Raw genomic sequence first — 23,291 nt, forward strand, 5'->3', positions numbered from 1 at the left:
TGAATCCAGAAATATAACTGAGTCCATCAGTTATTAGATATATGAAACTGAAATAGCTGTTGCAAAAACCAAAATTGTTATAAAGAAAAAAGGTTAACATTAATAGGGGTGCCCAAACTTTAACATATGACTGTAACTCCAAAACATCCTAACAGGCCAAGTTACATGTTAACATAGGAACTCTTCTTTGATATCACCTTCATAATTCTTGCATCCATTGAAATTGTGAGTTTTTGGAGAGTTTCTGCTTGTATTTCTTTGCATGAAGTCAGAATAGCCTCCCAGAGCTGCTGTTTTGATGTGAACTGCCTCCCACCCTTATAGATCTTTTGCTTGATGATACTCTAAAGGTTCTCTATAGGGTTGAGGTCAGGGGAAGATGGTGGCCACACCATGAGTTTATCTCCTTTTATGCCCATAGCAGTCAATGACTCAGAGGTATTCTTTGCAGCATGAGATGGTGCGTTGTCATGCATGAAGATGATTTTGCTCCTGAAGGCAGGTTTCTGCTTTTTATACCATGGAAGACAGCTGTCAGTCAGAAACTCTATATACTTTGCAGAGGTCATTTTCACACCTTCAGGAACCTTAAAGAGCCCTACCAGCTGTTTCCCCATGATTCCGGCCCAAAATATGACTCCTCCACCTCCTTGCTGAAGTCGCAGCCTTGTTGGGACATAGTGGCCATCCACCAACCATCCACTACTCCATCCAACTGGACCATCCAGGGTTGCTCGATACTCATCAGTAAACAAGACTGTTTGAAAATTAGTCTTCATGTATGTCTGGGCCCACTGCAACCATTTCTGCTTGTGAACACTGTTTAGGGGTGGCCGAATAGTAGATTTATGCACCACAGCAAGCCTTTGAAGGATCCTACACCTTGAGGTTCGAGGGACTCCAGAGGCACCAGCAGCTTTAAATATCTGTTTGCTGGTTTGTAATGGGTTTTTAGCAGCCACTCTCTTAATCCGATGAACTTGCCTGGCCGAAACCTTCCTCATTCTGCCTTTATCAGCACAAACATGTCTGTGCTCAGAATCAACCACAAATCTCTTAACAGTACGATGATCACGTTTAAGTTTTTGGGAAATATCTAATATTTTTATCCCTTGACCAAGACATTGCACTATTTGATGCTTTTCAGCAGCAGAGAGATCCTTTTTCTTTCCTAAATTCCTTGAAACCTGTGCCCTGCTTAATAATGTGGAACATCATTCTTAAGTAGTTTTCCTTTAATTGAGCTCACCTGGTAAACTAATTATCACAGGTGTTTGAGATTGATTTCAGTGATCCAAAGAGCCCTGATACACAATACCATCTATGAGTTTATTTGAAAAACAAAAAATTACATCTTTATGACACTTAAATCCAATTTGCATAATAAATTGGAACGCAGTGTATGAGTCGCGTATAAGCTGAGAGGGAGACTTTCAGCCCAAAAAAATGGGCTGAAAATCTCAGCTTATACGCGAGCATATACGGTATTTATTCTGACACTTATGGTATTTGTTTTTTGTGTTTCCTTATTGTTGCATATAAATGTTGAATTCAATAAGTTGTAATTTGAAAAGAAAAAGGAAGAAACTCACAAACATAAAATCAGATGATTCAAGGCTTAAAAAAATATATACATTTGATAGGTCCCAAGTTGAATCCCTGTACAAATATAAACAAGAACAGAAGTAATAAGCATGCATTTTTTCACAGTTTTAAAACATACATTTTTTCACAATTGCGCATCAAAATTTTGAATTTGATTTCTCAAAAAAAAAATATAAAGAAACATAGTCTTGTGACCTATCAAATGAAAGCCGGCACCGTTCTGAGAAAAATGACGCCTCTCCCACCTCTTTATCTTAATTCTTGCCCGAGATGTGATAAAAAATGTAAAGCCATACCAGGCCAAAATTCGCGCTTTTTCAAAATTTTAGAAGTCTGTAAAAAATTAACCGATGAAGAAAAAAATTTAAAACTTTAATTTGTAATTAACTGTTGTACTTCATAAAAAAAAATCTAAAGACGTCAGGTAAAAAAAATTCATATTTGGATCATTTGATATGGAATGACCCACAAAAATGGTATAATTAAAAACGTCAGCTCGACACGCAAAAAATAAGCCCTCACCCAACCCCAGATCACGAAAAATGGAGACGCTACGGGTCTCGGAAAATGGCGCTTTTTTTTAGCAAAGTTTGGAATTTTTTTTCACCACTTAGATAAAAGAGAACCTAGACATGTTTGGTGTCTACGAACTAGTAATGACCTGGAGAATCAAAATGGCAGGTCAGTTTTAGCATTTAGTGAACCTAGCAAAAAAGCCAAACAAAAAACAAGTGTGGAATTGCACTTTTTTTTACAATTTCACCACACTTGGAATTTTTTTCCCATTTTCGAGTACACTACATAGTAAAACCATTTATGTCATTCAAAAGTACAACTCATCCTGCAAAAAAATAAGCCCTCATATGGCCATATTGACAGAAAAATAAAAGTTATGGCTCTGGAAAGAAGGGGAGTGAAAAACAAAAAATCGAAAAAAGGTCTGGTTATTAAGTTGTTAAAGGGAACCTATCAAATCCCCCGTGCCCTCAGAATCACCAGCAGTTGTGTCTGCATATACTGTATAAATTCCCTGCTTAACAGTCTCTGTGTTACATTATACACATAAACAGAAAAGTACTTCTGAAGTTCAGTTATGGTGTGCAAATGAGGATTCTGACTAGTCGAAGGGGCACTGGTGTCCCCAGAGTAGTCGACCCACTTAGCATATTTTCACACTCCTGTGGGCATAATAACATAACTTACAAGCGCTGGCGTCATCACTAGCGCTATACTTACCTTTCACATATGTGCGGCCTTTTTCCTTCACTGCATTCATTCTCTGAAGCCGGGTAGGCCTCATTTAATAATAATAATTATTAATAATATTTATTTATATAGCGCCATTGATTCCATGGTGCTGTACATGAGAAGGGGTCACATACAAATTACAGATATCACTTACAGTAAGCAAACTAACAATGACAGACTTGATATAGAGGGGAGAGAGGATCCTGCCCTTTCGGGCTTACATTCTACAAGATGGTGGAGAAGGAGACAGTAGGTTGGGGGGTTGCAGCAGCTCCAGTGATGGTGAGGTGGTAGCTCCAGTAGTGGTAAGGAGGCAGCGGGGATCATTGCAGGCTGTAGGCTTTCTTTGAAGAGGTGGGTTTTCAGGTTCCGTCTGAAGGATCCTAGGCATACTGTGCATGATCGGAAGTCCTCTGCAATTCCAATTTTGCACAGTGCTCCTTTCTTAAGCCAGGATGAGTACAGAGGCTTCGGCTATGTGCACACGTAGTTTTGAGAGCTGCGGATTTGTCTCCGCGGATTTGTAAAAATCCGCAGGTCAAAAGTCCTGCGGTTTACCTGCGGTTTAGCCCTGCGGTTTGACATCTCACAATGGATAAGGTGTGAAACCGCAGCGGAATCCGCACAAAGAATTGACATGCTGCGGATTGTAACCCGCAGCAAATCCACGCGGAAAAATCCGCAGCATGTGCACAGCGTTTTTGGTTTGACCATTGAAAACAATGGTACTATAAAACGCAGCAGAAACTGCTGCGGACCCGCAGGGCCAGAAACGCTGCGGATCCGCAGCAGAATCCGCAGCGTGTGCACAAAGTCTTCAGAGGATGAATGCAGCGAGGGAAAGAAACCGCACACATGCGCGAGGTAAGTATAGAGCTAGCGATGATGCTGGCGCATTTAAGTTATGTTATCACGCCCACAAGGGTGTGATAATATGCTAAAGTGGGTCAACTAGGAACATTAACGCCCCATCAACTAGTCAAAGTCCTCATTCACATATCATAAATGGACTTTAAAAATACTTTTTCTAAATATCTGTTTATGTGCATCATGTAATACAGTGGCAGGGAATATATATATATATATATATATATATATATATATATACACCACCACTGGTGGTTCATTGGACATGGGGGGCTTGATAGGCTCCCTTTAAAACATGACATACCAACAATAGACTAAAACCGCAGTGTCAAAAACACAAACATTCTCAAAAAAAACACACTCACAAAAACAATGAAAAATGCAAGTAACCTAATTTAGCAAATAGGTTCAGATTCTGCAATATCAAAAACTCACCAAAAGCTCATCGTGGGAATCTAGGTTTACAGCTGTTTCCAATTTACTGCAGTAAGTTCTGTGAAACAGGAATACATGCATCTAACTACCATCTCATTATCGTCTTCAATGAAACTGAGCAAAAGCAATGATTATTTTTATGCAGCCTATTTATCTGAATAAACAAAAAAATCTGTTGATTTCTACTATGTTCACACGCTGCATTTATGTTGCATTTTTTTGCTATATTTCAATGCAAAATAAAATCTGCTTTTTACAGTAACAGCGAAAGCTATGATTGTTTTTTCTCTTGAGTGACTTAGGAAATAGATGCATTTTTGAATACTGCGGCATGTCAATTGATTCCCCGTTTTTGCAATGTTTTTTCACCCATAGAAAGCAAAAGTGTAAAAAACAGCAACATTTTTAATATCAGTTTTTGCAGTATTTTTTCTATAAAAAAAACACTAGTACAGCAGGATTTGAAACTCATTTTTCATGAACTTACATACATTTTTTCAGACATAATTTTTTTTTCCATTAACTAATTTAACCCCTTCACCCCCAAGGGTGGTTTGCACGTTCATGACCGGGCCAATTTTTACAATTCTGACCACTGTACCTTTATGAGGTCATAACTCTGGAACGCTTCTATGGATCCCGGTGATTCTGACATTGTTTTCTCGTGACATATTGTACTTCATGTTAGTGGTAAAATTTCATTCAAATAACTCGTTTATAACGTGCATCTAACTTTTTTTCACAAAAAAAATACTTCAGGTTCAATTTTTTTTATTTTCCCAAGGGTAACAGGAGAAATTGGACCCCAAAAGTTGTTGTCCAATTTGTCCTGAGTATGCTGATACCCCATATGTGGGAGAAAACTACTGTATGGGAACACGTCGGGGATCGGAAGGGAAGTAGTGACGTTTTGGAATGCAGACATTGATGGAATGGTCTGTGGGTGTCATGTTGCCTTTGGAGAGCCCCTAATCTACCTAAACAGTGGAAACTCCCCACAAATGACCCCATTTTGAAAACTAGACCCCCTAAGGAACTTATCTAGATGTGAGGTGAGCACTTTGAACCCCCAAGGGCTTCACAGAAGTTTATAATTCCAGGGCATGAAAATAAAAAAATCGTATTTTTTCCACAAACATGATCAATTATTCCCCAATTTTTTTATTTTCCCAAGGGTAACAGGAGAAATTGAACCCCAAAAGTTGTTGTACAATTTGTCCTGAGTAAGCTGACACCCCATATGTGGGAGAAAACTACTGTATGGACACACGTCAGGGCTCAGAAGGGAAGTAGTGACGTTTTGGAATGCAGACATTGATGGAATGGTCTGCGGGTGTCATGTTGCCTTTGGAGAGCCCCTAATGTACCTAAACAGTGGAAACCCCCCACAAATGACCCCATTTTGAAAACTAGACCCCCTAAGGAACTTATCTAGATGTGATGTGACCACTTTGAATCCCCAAGGGCTTCACAGAAGTTTATAATGCCAGGGCATGAAAATAAAAAAATCGTATTTTTTCCACAAACATGATCAATTAGTCCCCAATTTTTTTATTTTCCCAAGGGTAACAGGAGAAATTGAACCGCAAAAGTTGTTGTCCAATTTGTCCTGAGTACGCTGACACCCCATATGTGGGAGAAAACTACTGTATGGACACACGTCAGGGCTCGGAAGGGAAGTAGTGACGTTTTGGAATGCAGACTTTGATGGAATGGTCTGCGGGAGTCATGATGCCTTTGGAGAGCCCCTAATGTACCTAAACAGTGGAAACACCCACAAATGACCCCATTTTGGAAACGAAAACCCGTAAGGAACTTATCTAGATGTGTGGTGAGCACTTTGAACCCCCCAAGGGCTTCACAGAAGTTTATAATGCCCGGGCATGAAAATAAAAAAATCGTATTTTTTCCACAAACATGATCAATTAGTCCCCAATTTTTTCATTTTCCCAAGGGTAACAGGAGAAATTGGACCGCAAAAGTTGTTGTCCAATTTGTCCTGAGTACGCTGACACCCCATATGTGGGAGAAAACTACTGTATGGACACACGTCGGGGCTCGGAAGGGAAGCAGTGCCATTTTGGAATGCAGACTTTGATGGAATGGTCTGCGGGTGTCATGTGCGTTTGGAGAGCCCCTGATGTACCTAAACTATTGAAACTCCCAACAAGTGACGCCATTTTGGACACTAGACCCCCCCACGGAACTTATCTAGATGTGTGGTGAGCACTTTGAACCCACAAGTGCTTCACAGAAGACTATAACGCTCGGACGTGAAAATAAAAAAATCATTTTTTTCCACAAAAATGATATTTTTGCCCCCAATTTTTTATTTTCCTAAGGGTAACAGGAGAAATTGGACCCCAAAAATTGTTTTGCAATTTGTCCTGAGTAGGCTGATACCCTACATGTGGGGGTAAAACACTGTTTGGGCGCATGGCAGAGCTTGGAAGGGAAGGAGCACCATATGACTTTTTCAACTCAGAATTGGCTGGAATTGAGATCAGACGCAATGTTGCATTTGGAGAGCCCCTGATGTGCCCAAACAGTGGAAACCCCAATTCTAACTCCAACCCGAACCCCAACACACCCCTAACCCTAATCTCAGCCCTAACCCAAGCCCTAACCCTAACCATAACCCTAGCCCTAATGGAAAAATGGAAATAAATACATTTTTTTAATTTTATTATTTTTCCCTAACTAAGGGGGTGATAACGGGGGGTTTGATTTACTATTTATGGCGGTTTTTATTTTTGGCAGCTGTCGCACGCTAAAAGACGCTTTTTATTGTAAAAATAGTTTTTGCATCACCACATATTGAGAGCTATAATTTTTCCGTATTTTGATCCACCGAGTCATGTGAGGTCTTATTTTTTGCGGGACGAGTTGACGTTTTTATTGGTACCATTTTCGGGCACGTGACATTTTTTGATCGCTTTTTATTCCAATTTTTGGGACGCAGAATGAACAAAAACCAGCGTTTCATGAATTTCTTTTGGGGGAGTGCGTTTACACCGTTCTGCGGTAAAATTGATAAAGCGGTTTTATTCTTCAGGTCAGTACGGTTACAGCGATACCTCATTTGGGTCGTTTTTTTATGTTTTGTCGGTTTTATGCAATGAAAACTTTTATATAAAAAATAATTATTTTTGCATCGCTTTATTCTGTGAGCTATAACTTTTTTATTTTTTTGCTGATGATGCTGTGTGGCGGCTAGTTTTTTGCGGGACAAGATGACGTTTTCAGCGGTACCATGGATATTTATATGCGTTTTTTTGATCGTGCGTTATTACACTTTTTGTTTGGCGGTATGATAATAAATCATTATTTTTTGCTTCGTTTTTTATTTTTATTTTTTAAGGGGTTCGCTAAAGGGATTAACTAATGGGACAGTTTTATAGGGCGGGTCGTTACGGACGCGGCGATACCTAATATGTGTACTTTTATTGTTTTGGTTTTTTTTATTTTCAAAAAATGAATTTATTGGGGATTATTTATTTTTTTTACTAATTTATTTGGCGATTTTTTTAAAATTATTTTTACACTTTTTTTATTTTTTTTTTTACTTTATTACATAGTCCCAGGTGGGTCATCACTGTCCTGTGACAGATCGCTGATCTGTCACATCACAGATCACTGTGTCAGATCAGCAATCTGTCACAGGCAGTGCACAAGGCTTCCTCATGCCTGCGCTTTGCAGGCACTGAGGAAGCCAGCTTCCTCCAGGCCCCCGAAGGCCCCCGTCGCCATCTTGGATCCGGGGGCCTGGAGGAAATGAGTCCCCCGCAGCAGCGCTGCACATTGCGCTGCCGTGGGGGGCTCAGGGAAGCACGGAGGGAACCCCCTCCCTGCCGATGCTTCCCTTTAACTCCCGGTACACCGCGATCATGTTTGATCACGGTATGCAAGGGGTTAACGTGTCGGGGGCGGTCCGTGACCACCACTGACACATAGTGCCGGGTGTCAGCTGTGATAATCAGCTGACACCCGGCCGCGATTAGCGGCGCTCACCACGTGGGAGCCGCTGATTGCGCTAGACGTACTACCCCGTCCATGGGCATAGGGGCCCGGGTCCCATGGACGGGATAGTACGTCTGATGTCAGGTAGGGGTTAATCAAATTGATCTTTTTTCTAAAAATGTTTTATGGTTTCACTTATGTTTTGCATTAGTGGCCTAACACCTTGCATTGTTCAAGCTTCCATGGTGGAAGTAAAGCTAAACTTTAAGATCCTAAAAAACGCAGCAAAAAAACCCCAGCAAATTCTGCAGTCTGTCTGCAGATTTTTTTATTGCCAAGAGGTCAGTTTTTGTCTGCAGAAAAAAAATCAGCAAGAAGCAACATGTGAACGTGTGACCATAGCCTTTGTTAGGCTGGATTCACACATCATTTTTTGGGTCAAATTTTCTTTATGATCAGTGTTTCATCAGGTTTTCTCAAATAAGAAAAAAAATGATGGGTGTCCTAACCTTCTCTTAACATTAGTTGGTGAAAAACTGCACTAAAGTAAACGTTAACTGCCTCCCTATGCTGTTTTTTATTTGTTTGAATGGGTGTGATTTTGGTTATCCAATACACTGCAAAAATCATGTTTCTTTACATAAAAAATGACTTGTGTCTTTTTTTCTGTCACAAATGCATGAAGACTGAGCGATCTGACATGCCCAATTATTTTATTCTTTTACTATATTGCAGTCATCATATTATATGGCTCTGTGTACTTACAATTGCTCATTTTGCCTTTCTACCCAGCTAATTCTTCTTGCTTCCATTAGTTCTATGACATTGCATGATTAAAAACTGACTAGCTGAATCATTCTAAGCTCTATGTAGAAAAAAGAGGTCAATTTTCCCTGTATGAGTCATAAGTCACTGCAAAAGTCCCTGTCAGAGCAGCTAGGTCAGGATTTGAAAGGGGATTGATAAATGCAGGGACAAGACAATTCCTTTTTCTATATAGCGCAAAGAAAAGAATTAGCTGGGTACAAAGGCAAAATTAGCAATTGTAAGTACACAATGCTATAGAATATGATGACTACTATACAGCTCTGGCAAAAATTAAGAGACCACCACATCAAAACCCTGTCACGGGCAGCCCATTCTCCAGACCTGAACACCATTGAAAACCTCTTGAATGTAATCAAGAGGATGATGGATAGTCACAAGCCATCAAACAAAGAAGTACTGCTTAAATTTTTGAGCCAGAAGCAGTGTGAAAGACTGGTGGAAAGCATGCCAAGAAGCATGAAAGCTGTGATTAAAAATCATGGTTATTCCACAAAATATTGATTTCTGAACTCTTCCAGAGTTAAAACATTAGTATTGTTGTTTCTAAAAGATTATGAACTTGTTTGCTTTGCATTATTTGAGGTCTGAAAGCACTGGGGGGTTGTTAATTTTGACCATTTTCCTTGTTCAGAAAAATTAAAAAATGTATTGCTTGGAAATTAGGAGACATGTTGTCAGTAGTTTATAGAATAAAAGAACAAATTGTATTTTACTCAAAAGTCAGACAAACTAAACATTTGAAAGTGGAGGGGCATGGCCTAGCGCGGATGTGAGTGGACGCTAGGTAGAAGAGCTCCGCCGTCAGATCTATGAATTATCCTTAAACAGGCCGTTCTAACACTGACCTGGACACATCTGTTGGCACAGTGAGTGCCCAAGAGTCGGGAGGAGACTGTGACGAACAGCCCACCGCCGTTCGTCCACTTACGGGCGACACTAACGGGAGTCCCGCTGCCACCAAAACGCGACGGACAGCGGACCGTGTCACCACTATGTCACAGTCCCACCACTGACACGGGTGTATCAGCGGACGGAGGGGCGTGACACAATGCCGGCACACGGCTATCACAGGCGCAGTGGGGCTTATCTTAGTTATCCCAACACTGGCACCATGTGACCAAAAATATCCAGCAAGCTAATCTCGCTCTACAATTTGCCGCAGGGGGAGTTTAATTTGGATGCCCCACCACTGCCATCAATCTTCCAAGTACTGCGGGGATTTATGTATATCCCACTTTCTCAGTTCCACTTTGGAACTCGCAGCTCTCCGGCGCCCCCCTTACCCTCAGGTCAGTCAGGGAACTGCACCTAGGATAATTAGTCGCCGGACGGGCTGCCTGTTGTGAACCGGCAATTAGGCTTCTGCAGTAAGGGAATTATCAATGCTGTGGCTGAAGCCCCTTACTCAGCAATATAAGACCCTTCTAGACTGCCAGCAAGCCGTAATAGCCGTACACAACGCGCTGCCACCAGTCACGGTTACTTAATTCACAGTGTTAAATTAAGAGGGTCCGTGGCAAACCCCTTGAATTAGTAGCGATTATCTATCAAAGGCGTATAGTTCGATTCTTAGAGCATGGAGACAGATCTAAATAATTTCATTTATTTTCCGAAAGAGGACAGTGATTACAGATAAAAGTTGCTATAAAATTGAGACATAAAATATGTACAGTACAGGTATAAAATAAAAGTGGAGAAAACAAAGAGATTACACTCACAGTTCCATATTGTTCCTTAGGCAGACCATGCGGCTAAGGTGGGTGGAGGCGGAGCTGCACTTCTCCGCTCATTGGGGTCCTTCTAGCACGACGACTTGAGCTGTTCTGAGCTGGTTTGCCCAGGAAATGCCTTATAGACTGTCCTATGTGACATCACAGAGAGGTGCATTCTGGGTTGATCCCACCTCTCTTATCCAAGTTATGTTTTGGCTACAAAACTTAGATTAGCTATAACTTTATGGGAGAAGCTGGTATGGACTCATCAGTGGTATCATGTTTCCCAGCGTAATGAGCCCATCAAGAAAACATCAAACATCTATGCGATATGACCGTCCATTTGGGCGCAAATCCTATCTCATGTTCTGGACAGGGTAGAACTTCGAAACATACGCGGTCTCGAAGCTGGGACCGCTCAGGTTACAAAAATATGATTTTCATATCTCTAGGGTATTTGGTTCTTATGGTATAGTCTCTCATAGTTTTATTCGTTTCAAACAAAGAAGTTTTTCCCGCTCTGAAGAGGAGAGAAGGCAAATGGTGTGAGGAAGATGGTCTAGCTAATTAACATTCCTGCTCTTCCAGAGGAAGTGGCAGGGTTGATAAAACCTGGGGGGAAGGAATTCCTACTACTGAGAGTTTACAATGTCCTAGGATGGAGGATTTGTTAGCACATTGCAACAGAAAACATATCTTGCAGACATGGTACATCACAGAGACGCCGTGAGTGCAGAGGAGCGCCGAGATGGGGAGGAGGAGGCAGAAAGATATCGGGGAGGACGGCAGCGTGACTGCACAAGATGGCGCCGGGAAAGTGGAGGAGGCGCGGAGACAATCTGAGAGCTTTGATAAAAGGTCACGGATCCTCCAGAAGTTGCAGCGCTTTGCAAGAGAGGAGGAGGGGGACACTGAAGAAGGTATAGTGCTGGAAGGAGAGGGGGTGAGCGGTGAAACCGTGGGAGATGCTGATAGCAGGAGAAGAGAGGGAGGGGAAATCGCTGGCCCTGAGTGTGTGTATGAGGAGGAAGACAGTGGAGCTGATGATGAGACTCCTGAGAGAGAGCCAACCTTGAAAGATGTCTTCATGGTGGTGTCGTTCTGCAAGAGGACACTGACTAAGTTGAATAGCCGGGTTGATAAGATTAAAGAAGAAATCACTGGCATTAAAGAGGCACTGAACAAGGCAGATACCAGGATGGGTGCTGTGGAAGAGAGAGTGAGCAGCACTGAGGACTCTGTAAACAAAATGCAGAGGACTCAGTCCCAGCATGCTCAAAAGATATCAGCAGTGCATTTGAAGCAGGATGATTTGGAAAATAGATCAAGGAGGAACAATCTCAGATTTGTGGGTTTTCCGGAAAAAGTAGAGGGCAGCGACCCCACCGACTTTATTGAGCAATGGATCTTATCCAAAATCGGCAGAGACACGCTTTCCAGAGTGTTCGCGGTGGAGAGAGCACACCGTGTCCCCCTACGGCCCCTCCCACCGGGTAATGCTCCTCGTACTATGCTGGCCAGGATACTGAATTGTAGAGACAGAGAGACTATCCTCCGGGAAGCCAGGAAGTTGCAGGATCTTATGTTTAATGGAAGCCGTATTGAAATATATCCGGACTATTCAGCAGAGGTCCAGAAAATGCGGATGAAATTTGGCGAGGTCAAGAGAGAAATGAGAGCGCTGGGAGTGAAGTACTCTATGATGTATCCTGCTAAACTGAGAGTAGCAGCGTTGGGGTCTGTTCAGTTTTTTCCGTCCCCAGAAGAAGCAGTCAAATGGATGGAGAACAATCGTTCTAAGCTGGGAGTAGTGAGAGACGGTGAAGGATGAAGTAGAGACTCTCGGACATATTTCCTTTCCTTTCTTTTTTGGATGTTGTGCTCTGAGGCACCTGGTTTTTCAAAAACTTTTTTGGGGGCGTTGATCCCCGGGTGGTTTTTTGATGACTATTGCAATATCCTTGTTAGAAAATGTTATGCGGCCTGATTAGTATTGATAATTGTTTTTGTTTTCTGATGGTGGGAGTGTAGGACGCCAAACAAGGGAGACTCAGTGGCTTTATATGGGTGTGAAGCAATTGGGTGCTGGCTGTATTCTCTCTCGTTGGAAGGAGAGAATCAGCTAGATTGGGTTGGAGGGGATTGGGGGGAGGGGAGGGGGTTTGGGGTGGGTTGGTTACGGGGGAGTTCGCATACTGCAATATAATATAGTGACCACAGAAGTCCGGTTATCTTTTATTTTTTTAGGACATAATGAGTGGTGATGTAAAAATTCTAAGTTGGAACGTACGGGGAATGTCAGATCCAAATAAAAGAGCGGCAGTTATGGCAGAAATTAGAAAGCATAACCCAGATATCGCATGTATATTAGAAACTCATTTGATTAAAGGAAAGGAAAATTGGTTAGAGAAAAAGTGGGTCACTCGGGCCTATCACTATGTATTCGGCTTACGCAAGGGGTGTATCTGTATTAATACACTCTCACACTCATTATGAAGAAATTGACTCTTATATAGATAAGGACGGTCAGTTTGTTTCTCTGCATTGTCGAATTTCTGGAATATGCATAATTGTGGTGGCTCTCTATATCCCACCCCCATATTCGAAAAAGAAACTACAGGAGATTTTTGAGTGGATTGGGGGGAGAGGGGATTGCCCAGTGCTAATATTAGGGGACATCAATAATGTTATGAATGAGTATTGGGACCGGGTGGGCAGTGAAGGAAATTGCCCTAGGAAAGATAGGATGACTCCATTTGGGACATATGTTAGTGAAATGGATATGATAGACCTATGGAGAGTATGCAATGAGGGGAAGAAATGCTTTTCGTGTTATTCGACTTTGAATCATACTCTATCACGCATAGATTTGGCACTGGGTAATAGGGGCATGGACAGATTGGTTGGAACAGTGGAATACTTACAGAGACTTATCTCCGATCACAGGGCAGTTGAGGTTAGTCTGAGATTGGGAGTGGGGAAAAGGAGGAGAGAAGGGGGGACGATTCATCCGGAATGGCTCAAATGCTTAAACATGGGAACTATTAGGAATGATATTGTTGAGTTCTTTCAGTTAAACGAAGGCACTGCAGATCCACTCATAGTATGGGATGCCATGAAAGCTTATCTGCGGGGTTTATTCATACGAGATATCTCGAGGCAGAAGACACGAACGAGGCAGGTAAACCAAGAGGCTGCTGAGAGACTCAGCAGGGCAGAGGAAGAGATGATAGTTAGTCCCAATGCCGACACCCAGAAAGCATTAAAAGAAGCACAAGAAGAAGTAAATAAGTTATATCTACAAGGGATAGATAAGAAAAGGGCATTCCAAAAAGCATTGTTCTATGAAGAGGGGGAAAAGGTGGGACACTTATTATCAGTGATTACTGCTGCGCAGAAAAAACCATCACAAATATACAAAATTGTCACTAAAGATGGGGCAGTTCATAGGGATACCATCGGGATATTGGAATGTTTTAAGGAATATTATGTAGAATTGTATACCTCGGAATTGAGGGCCTCGGACTTGGAGTTGGATAAATACGTACAAGGGATAGAGTTACCTAGGTTAGATGATACTGATAAACAAAATTTGGAAGCATTATTCACTGTAGAAGAGGTAGAGAAGGCTATCCTATCATTATCAAATGACAGGTCACCTGGATCTGACGGGATACCGGGAGAAGTGTACAAAGATTTAATAGAAATTGTAGCGCCTAAGTTTAAGCATGTACTTGAGGTGGCAGCGGAGAAGGGGGTATTGCCAAGCTCTATGAGGGAGGCTGTAATCGTGGTGATTCCTAAAGAAGGGAAAGATGCCTCATCCGTAGAATCCTATAGACCAATCTCGTTATTGACATCAGATGTTAAAATACTAGCCAAAATTTTGGCGATAAGAATGTCTAGAGTTGTCCCAAAATTAATACATCCAGACCAATCAGGGTTCCTGCAAAACAGATCTACCGCCATTAACCTGCGAAGACTGTTTTTAAATATTCAAATCCCAGCAGATAATAGGGGGGAAAGGGTGGTGGCCTCACTGGACGCACGGAAAGCCTTTGACAGGGTAGAGTGGAAGTATTTATGGGCAGTATTGAAATGTATGGGATTTGGGCACAGATTTATTTCTTGGGTTAAGTTATTGTATGTAGACCCGAAAGGATATATTAGGATTAATGGGGAGACTTCGGGGGCATTTGGGTTGTTCAGAGGAACTCGTCAGGGTTGTCCATTGTCACCGTTATTGTTTGCTGTGGCGATGGAACCGTTAGCGATTAAAATTCGCAATTCCAAAGAAATACAAGGCTTTAGATATGGGGAGCTGGAGGAAAAGATCGCCCTTTACGCGGACGATATACTCCTGTTCTTAAAAGACGGTGGAGAGACACTGACTGCGGTCATGGACCTTATAGGGGAATTTGGTTTCTTTTCCGGATTGAGAATTAATTGGGACAAGTCATGTATCATGGAGATTGATGGAGAGTTGGGATGTCGAGCTGTAGGGGAGGCGGTTGGTCATTTGAAAGTAGTTAAGGAGTTTAAATACCTCGGAATATGGGTATCTATGCCTGTATCTAGATTTCTCCAACTAAACTTCGACCCATTACTAGTTAAATTCAAAGTTAAAATGACAGCATGGTGTAAGTTAGTACTTTCAATAGTGGGGAGGACGAATCTAATTAAAATGATAATGATGCCTCAGTTGATGTATGTCCTCCATAATGCCCCGGTTTGGATTCCAAAGAAAAAATTTTATAAAGTTAATACCATTTTTAGAGAACTGATCTGGGGGAAAAAACAAGCAAAAATTAAATTGGAAATACTGCAAAGGGGGAAGGATGAGGGAGGGTTGGCGGCGCCAAATCCATGGATATACTTTGTAGCAACGCAGGGGCAGCACTTTAGGGGCTGGCGAGAGGAGGGGAACTTGAGCGTTATGGGGGAAATTTTGGTCCAACTGACCAACAAGAGAACATTGGTACAAAGTTTGGAAGCAGGATGTTTTGGGAGACTTGGGAAGGACGTACCCACATTTGGACTAATGCACAAGATATGGCAGCATATCAAACTTCTTAGACGAGTTAAGGAACTGACGATATACACACCTATTTGGGATAATGTGAATCTATCGGAACTATATAAACTGAAGGACTTTATCGATTGGGAGAGGAGAGGTTTGCAATATGTGTGGCAATTATTGGAGGGGTCTGAGATCAAGCCTTTCTCTGTTCTTAAAGAAGAGTTTGGACTCTCATGTAGTGGGGAATTTCGATATTATGGTCTTAGGCATGCATTTCAAGCACAGAAACAGACAACGAATATGACGGTACAGAGGGATGTGGTGCTGGATTATGTGTGTGCACCCGGGGGTACTAGAGCTGCTATCTCTACCATTTATAGAGATCTATTATACTCTTACTTGGCTGGGTTTCCTCTAACAGTAAAATCTAAATGGGAGAGAGAAGTGGGGGACATGGTAGATGAGACATGGGAGACCATCTTAGAGTATATACCTAAACTTTCTTTGAGTGAGCCGGGTAGGATATCTCAACTATATATCATTCATAGAACTTATAAGACCCCAGAACTTATGAGGAAAATGGGCTTGAGGGACAACGCGGAGTGTCCAAGATGCGGGTACGAACCTGCGGGACTGCTTCATATGCTCTGGTCCTGTCCAAGACTTTTGTCATACTGGGAAGAGGTTATAGGGCTTGTTGAGAAGATATACCGATGTGATATAGGAAGAGATCCAATCACGTGTGTGTTGGGATATGTGGAGGAGGTGTCGGTGGGAAATGCCTATAAGTCCATCATAGCAAAACTTATATACTGCCCGCAAGCTGATCGCACAAAAATGGATTGATGTTGTACCCCCAACGATTGGGGAGTTTGTCACTCGTGTGAATAATGTAATCCGATTGGAAGAGAGAATTTATAGAAAACGACATAAAGAGGCACACTTTGAAAAACTCTGGGCCATGTGGTTACAGTCGAGACAATCACATTGAGAAAGTCTGTATTGCAGTTGGGAAGGGGGGGGAGGGAGGAGGGAGGAGGTTGGTTCTGTTTTTTATTTTCTTCTTTTTGACGGGGAAGAAATTGAATGTCGTGTTCCTTTTTTTTTGTATGCAATGGAGACGATTTGAAAGCTTTGCTTAAATGTAATTATAACGACATTTGAATATAATAAAAAATTCTTTGGTTAAAAAAAAAAAAAAACATCTGAAAGTGGCCTCTAAATTTTTGCCAGAGCTGTAGTTATTCCTACATAACTGTTTACATCTAATTCCCCTGGTACCTTCCTTTGTCATCCCACTTTTTCTGAGAATGGTATAGCCCTTATCCATGGTACATAAACTCGTATAATTACAGATTTTTTTTTTGGAGGTTTGGCCAGTCTCCTTGGTGTGGCACTCTGCTTTTTTTATTGTTGCTCATGTATTTTGTCTTTTTTATTGATTCATATAAATTACTTTTTACTCTAATGATCTCTTCATTCCGCAAGGGTTATTCATACAGAGGTTTTGGATTTCACAAGGATGTGTGGATGTAGTTTAAGGATGGAGCAGTTGAAATAGCAATTTCCAAATAATTTGTTCTCTGGGAAGATAAGATGCTGTCAGAGGAGTCTGGCTGTAGCTTTCTCCCAACCGGCAGTGAAAACGTATGAACACTCCATATTAGTCATATATATGTGGGATAGCTGATGGATGATCTGACCTTTATCTCATATGTATGGCTTTACACTCTATAATGTCATACTGTAGTACTATTATTTGATTTTGCAAGTATAGCCATTACAGAGAAGGTTCATTTACATAAACTAAAGTATTAGATTAGAGAAATGCATAAAGAGAAAATGCCTGAAACTGTATAAGTGGACCTTCCTGCCTATTAAAGAAGCAATCCCTATAACAGGAAAATATCAGGGAATTGCAACATCTTCATGTAAACACAATGAATTTTACTATAATGACCTAATGGTAAAAAGGTCTATCAAAATATTATTTATTAAAAACAAAGAAGCATGCTGTAACAGGAGTAGCGACTACAAGTGTAACGGCAAGCTCATTCAACTTATTTTTGTTTTCAAGTGGTCTTGCATATTTGCTAATCTATCTTGACAAAGTACCAGGTTCCATAATTAATAGTAGAAGTGAACTACATACAATTAGAAATAAATACTCCTGACACAAATATGGCATGGCCAGTGTGTGTGTGAGAAACTATAAAAAGGCCAATTGTGTTCCCAAAGCTTCAAGAAGAAGGCCGGCCATCTGTATGTCATTTAGTATACAAAAAGGGACTTCAGGTTTAAATTACATGGTCTCGGGTTGCAATTTCCTAACATTTACAAACTTTTACCATTTTTCTCTTTCTATTTTATTTTCTACATACTCTGTCATTATTAAGATTTGAAAATAACACATTACATTTTTAACTGCTGATCATGAAAGAAAATAAGTTATACATGATATACACACAGCGTAGTTAGTGTGATTATTACATACACAAATATTTATAGATTACTTTATATGGCTCATTTTTGTATGTCTTTTGAATGTATTTGATTCATTTTGTATATATTGCCTGGTGGACCACTATATAGTTTATAGACTCTTCCAAAGAGGCACCTTTTTTATCATTAATAACAATTATATGCCATAGTTACTTTTTCTTATATTTAAGCATCTTTTTGTTTTTAGTACCCGAGACTCATACCAGGTTTCAAGAACTATTATTAATTGGTTTCTGACAAATTTTTCTGGAATGTGCCCTGTGTCGTAGCCCACAAACTATTTGGTTTTGGTGCATTTAAAGGTCACTATCCGAATTAGTTAAATTTCCCAACATCCTGTCTTTTCAACCTAAAGTATAAATATTGTTTTCCTAATTGCAAGTGAGGTTTAGACTTTTTAAAGCTCAATTGCTTATTTAAAGTTGTCAAACTTTGGAGGCTTTCATTTTCAGGGTATACTAAGTTCTTAAACTAATAAGCCATTGCAAGTATTGCAAACTGATAAAGGAAATGTGTGTGTAACACAAATAACTTAGTATAGCATTAGGTAACATTGTAAGTAATCAAAGTATATTAACAGTGAGGGGTCCACATTACAAGCAGAATTATGCCAATTCTTAGATTATCTTTATTAATTCATGTAGGTTCCGAATCACACCGCACCAAGCATCTATAAGTTTTTGTACTACTTTATGGTCCATTTAGTCTGTTAGTCAGAAATGCACAGCTACACACTGGTAAAATAAGAAAAACCCACAATGGTTACTGAAATAACTTGAAACTGACAAAAGTAATTTTCAATTTAAATTTACTGAATATGAACTGATGAAAATCAGACACTACTTCTGAATTAAAATATAATAATGAAAATGGACAAAAATAGCGGTACAGCTAGAAAAGATGAAAAATAATTTAACTAAAGGGACATGTTAAACTAAGGTGTGTCCAGTAATTAGGATGACAGGTGTCTACAAATATGTAATCAGTCAGTCTACCTACTTTAAAGGTGAAAACTAGTCACTGTTCTGTTCGGCATCATGGTGTGTACTACACTGAACAAGGTAACAAAGAAAACTAAGGAGAGAGTTGTCTCAGGAAAGTAGAAAGAAAATGAAAGACAATCATGTTAAAGGTAAAGGCTTTTCTTGTTACTAGAGTTGCACATATTATTCAAAAGTTTTAGTTCTATACGACTGTAGCAAACTTCACTGGACATGGCCGCAACAGGAAAACTAATGAAAAATTGAAGAAACTGATAACACAAATGGTAACCAAAGAGCCCAGAACAACTACCAAAGAGAATAGTGGTGAACTGAAAGGTCAATTTACACAAGTGTCAGATCACACCATTTGTCACTGTCTTGGCTATAAAAGACTTCATTGAAGACAAAAAAGAAGGAAACTACTATTGAAAGCAAATGATTAAAAAGGGAGATTGTAATTTGCCAAAATGCATATCAACAAGCCTCAAAGAGTCTAGGAGAATGTCCTTTGGGCAGATAACAAAATACTGAAGCTTTTTGGTAAGTCACATCAGCTCTATGTTCCCAGTCACAATAATGAAGCAAATAAATTAATTTTGCACCTTCTGTGTAAGAGGAGGCTCGATTATGTTTTGGGACTCTTTTGCGGCATCTAGCACAGGGTGTCTTGAAGCTGTGCAGGGTACAAGGAAATCTCAAGACTATCAAGGCGTTCTGGAGCAAACTGTGCTGTCCAGTGTCAGTAAGCTTGGTTCTGAGCCACAAGTCATGGGTCCTCCAAAAGAACAATAACCAAAATCACACAGCTATAAATATACGAGAATGGCTAACAGCAAACCAGTGGGCTTTTCTGAAGTGGTCTTCTATGAACCTTGTTCTAAATCCTATTGAACATCTGTGGAAGGAGCTGAAACATGCAGTCTGGAAAATACCTTTCATACCTGAGACAGCTGTTTGCTTACAAGGAATGGGCCAAAAGACCTGTGGCCAGGAAAAGTCTCATGGGTCATTGGAAGTTACAGAATCATTTGTTTGCACTGATTACATATATAGGTTGAACAATAAAATATTAAGAAAAGGGTATCATTTTTGTCCAAGCCATTTTCATGACTTTTTTTTATTTACTATTAGACCACAAGTCAAAAGCAATGTCTGATTTTCATTAGTTGATATTCAGTAAATTTAAATTGAAAATTACTTCTATTTGTTTCAATTTATTTCAGTGACCAGTGCGTTTTTTATCTTTACCAGAAGGGTTTCAAGAATTTGAAATCATAATTTTTTTAGATAATTAAAAATTATTAATTTATGAAATTATTTTTCTGTGAATTTTTGTGGACACTTCTGTGAAACGTCTCTAGTTGCTAGTGATATACAGCTCTAAAAATTAAGAGACTACTTCCAAATGTTCAGTTTGTCTAATTTTTCTCTTTATAGGTATATTTTTGAGTAAAATGTAAATTGTTCTTTTAGTCTACAAACTTCTGACGTCCCCAAATTTCCAAGCTATAAATTTTGTTTTTCTTTCTGGAAAGGAGAATTGGTCACAATTTAAAAAAAAGTGCTTTCAGACCTCAAATAATGCAAAGAAAACAAGTTCATGATCATTTAGAAACAACAATACTAATGTTTTAACTCGGGAAGAGTTCAGAAATCAATATTTTGTGGAATAACCATGATTTGTAGTCACAGCTTTCATGATCCTTGGTATGCTTGCCACTAGTCTTTCACACTGCTTCTTGCGCAAAAATGTAAGCAGTTCTTTGTTTGATAGCTTGCGACTATCCATCATCCTCTTGATTACATTCCAGAGGTTTTCAATGGGGTTCAGGTTTGGAGAATGGGCTGCCCATGACAGGGTTTTGATGTGGTGGTCTCTTAATTTTTGCCAGAGCTGTATATGGCTGCTGCCATTCAACAATTTATTAATACATATGTTTCATAGAATTGTACATAAAAAAAATCTCCCCAACTTCACGAATATCAAAAGCATATAAACTTTTATGAATCTGTTTATGTTCAGAAATGTGACAGTATTCTGCACATCATATTTTACTCTACCTATATTCTACATATGTAAAGTAAGTGGTCATCTACATAGGGCCCAATACATCAATACATTATTCACACTGACTTTGATGAGATGTGCAGGAGTCAGATGTTTCTGATTCATGAAGAGACTTATGCCTCTTCGTGAATCTGGAAAATGCCACTGCTTGTCATGATTTGCAAATCTACCAAGACCCGGCCGTCCCTCTATACTTTTATCTCAAACAAGGAGAAGACTGATCAGAGATGCAGCCAAGAGGCCCATGATCACTCTGGATGAACTGCAGAGATCTACAGCTGAGGTGGGACAGTCTGTCCATAGGACATCAGTCGTACAGTGCACAAATCTGGCTTTTATGGAAGAGTGGCAAGAAGAAAGCCATTTCTCAAAGATATCCATAAAAAGTGTCATTTAAAGTTTGCAATAAGCCACCTGGGAGACACACCAAATTTGTGGAAGAAGGTGCTCTGGTCAGATGAAACGAAAATCGAACTTTTTGGCAACAATGCCAAACGATATGCTTGGCGTAAAGGCAACACAGCTCATCACCCTGAATACCCCATTCCCACTGTCAAACATGGTGGTGGAAGCATCATGGTTTGGGCCTGCTTTTCTTCAGCAGGGACAGTAAAGATGGTTAAAATTGATGGGACGATGGATGGAGCCAAATACAGGACCATTATTGAAGAAAACCTGTTGGAGTCTGCAAAAGACCTGAGACTGGGACGGAGATTTTTCTTCCAAAAAGACAATGATCCCAAACATAAAGCAAAATCTACAATGGAATGGTTCAGAAATAAACGTATCAAGGTGTTAGAATGGCCAAGTCAATGTCCAGACCTGAAACCAATCAAGAATCTGTGGAAAGAGCTGAAAATTGCTGTTCACAAACTATCTCCATCAAACCTCACTGAGCTTGAGCTGTTTGCCAAGGAAGAATGGGCAAGAATTTCAGTCTCTCGATGTACAAAACTGATAGACATACCCCAAGTGACTTGCAGCTGTAATCGCAGCTAAAGGTGGCGCAACAAAGTATTAAGTTAAAGGGGCCGAATAATATTGCATGCCCCACTTTTCAGTTTCTGAATTTCCACAAAAATGTAAAATAACCAATAAATTTCGTTCAACTTCACAATTGTGTTCCAATTGGTGTTGATTCTTCACCAAAAATTTACATTTGGTATCTTTATGTTTGAAGCATATGTGGGAAAAGGTTGAAAAGTTCCAGGGGGCAAAATACTTTCGCAAGGCACTATAAATCTGCGGGTAAAATGATCTGCATTTTATCTGCGGATTTAGTGCGGATTAGCCTGCGGATTTGCCCTGCGTTTTGACAACTGCAGATTCCTATAATGGAGCAGGTGTCAAACCGCTGCGGATTCCGCACAAAGAATTGACATGCTGCGGATTTCAATCCTCGCGAAAAAATCCGCAGCATGTGCACTGCGTTTTTCAAATTACATAGACTTTAATGCTACTCTACAACGCAGCAGAGTCTGCTGCGGATCGACAGGGCCAAATCCGCAGCATGTGCACTGCGTTTTTCAAATTACATAGACTTTAATGCTACTCTACAACGCAGCAGAGTCTGCTGCGGATCGACAGGGCCAAATCCGCTGCAGATCCGCAGAAGAATCCGCAACGTGTGCACACAGCCTAATGGCACCGACCTGACACTGTAGGCTACTGTGCACAATTCTGCCGACAGGTTCAATGTAATGTTGATTTAGACAGTCATTCTGAATATTCAGTGAACTTTGCAGTAAGCTACCATGTGTATTTATGAATTTTGACTCAACATCTATTTCTCTCAGTTGGCTATTCATGTTTTTAGTTAACTTCTGCTTGTTCATCCTCTAATTTCATTTACTTCTTGGCTTAGATCATCGGATAACTTTTTGTGTGCTGAAAATATTTGTGTATAGACATACTCCTGGCTCTATGGCTTCAAGTGAATCCTGCTCCGCTTGACAGCCTACCATCCTTCATACACATTTCTCCTGGTCTGCGCTGATTCCTGTGATGTCCAGCAAATCTTGTCCACTGTGTTGTTGCCTTCAGTCCGTTTTGCTCCCCCTGAC

The 23,291-nt window shown here is 40.4% G+C and overlaps 1 protein-coding gene across 1 annotated transcript in view; it reads right to left on the bottom strand.

The window, feature by feature from the left end:
- The window catches only part of MSRB3 (methionine sulfoxide reductase B3), a 331,564-nt gene that overhangs the window by 187,161 nt on the left and 121,112 nt on the right, over positions 1-23,291 (bottom strand). The window lies entirely within an intron of this gene.

This window comes from Dendrobates tinctorius, unplaced genomic scaffold (genome assembly GCF_039654945.1).
Source record: "Dendrobates tinctorius isolate UK_male_01 unplaced genomic scaffold, ASM3965494v1 ptg000224l, whole genome shotgun sequence".
In the NCBI taxonomy this organism is placed as follows: Eukaryota; Metazoa; Chordata; class Amphibia; order Anura; family Dendrobatidae; genus Dendrobates; species Dendrobates tinctorius.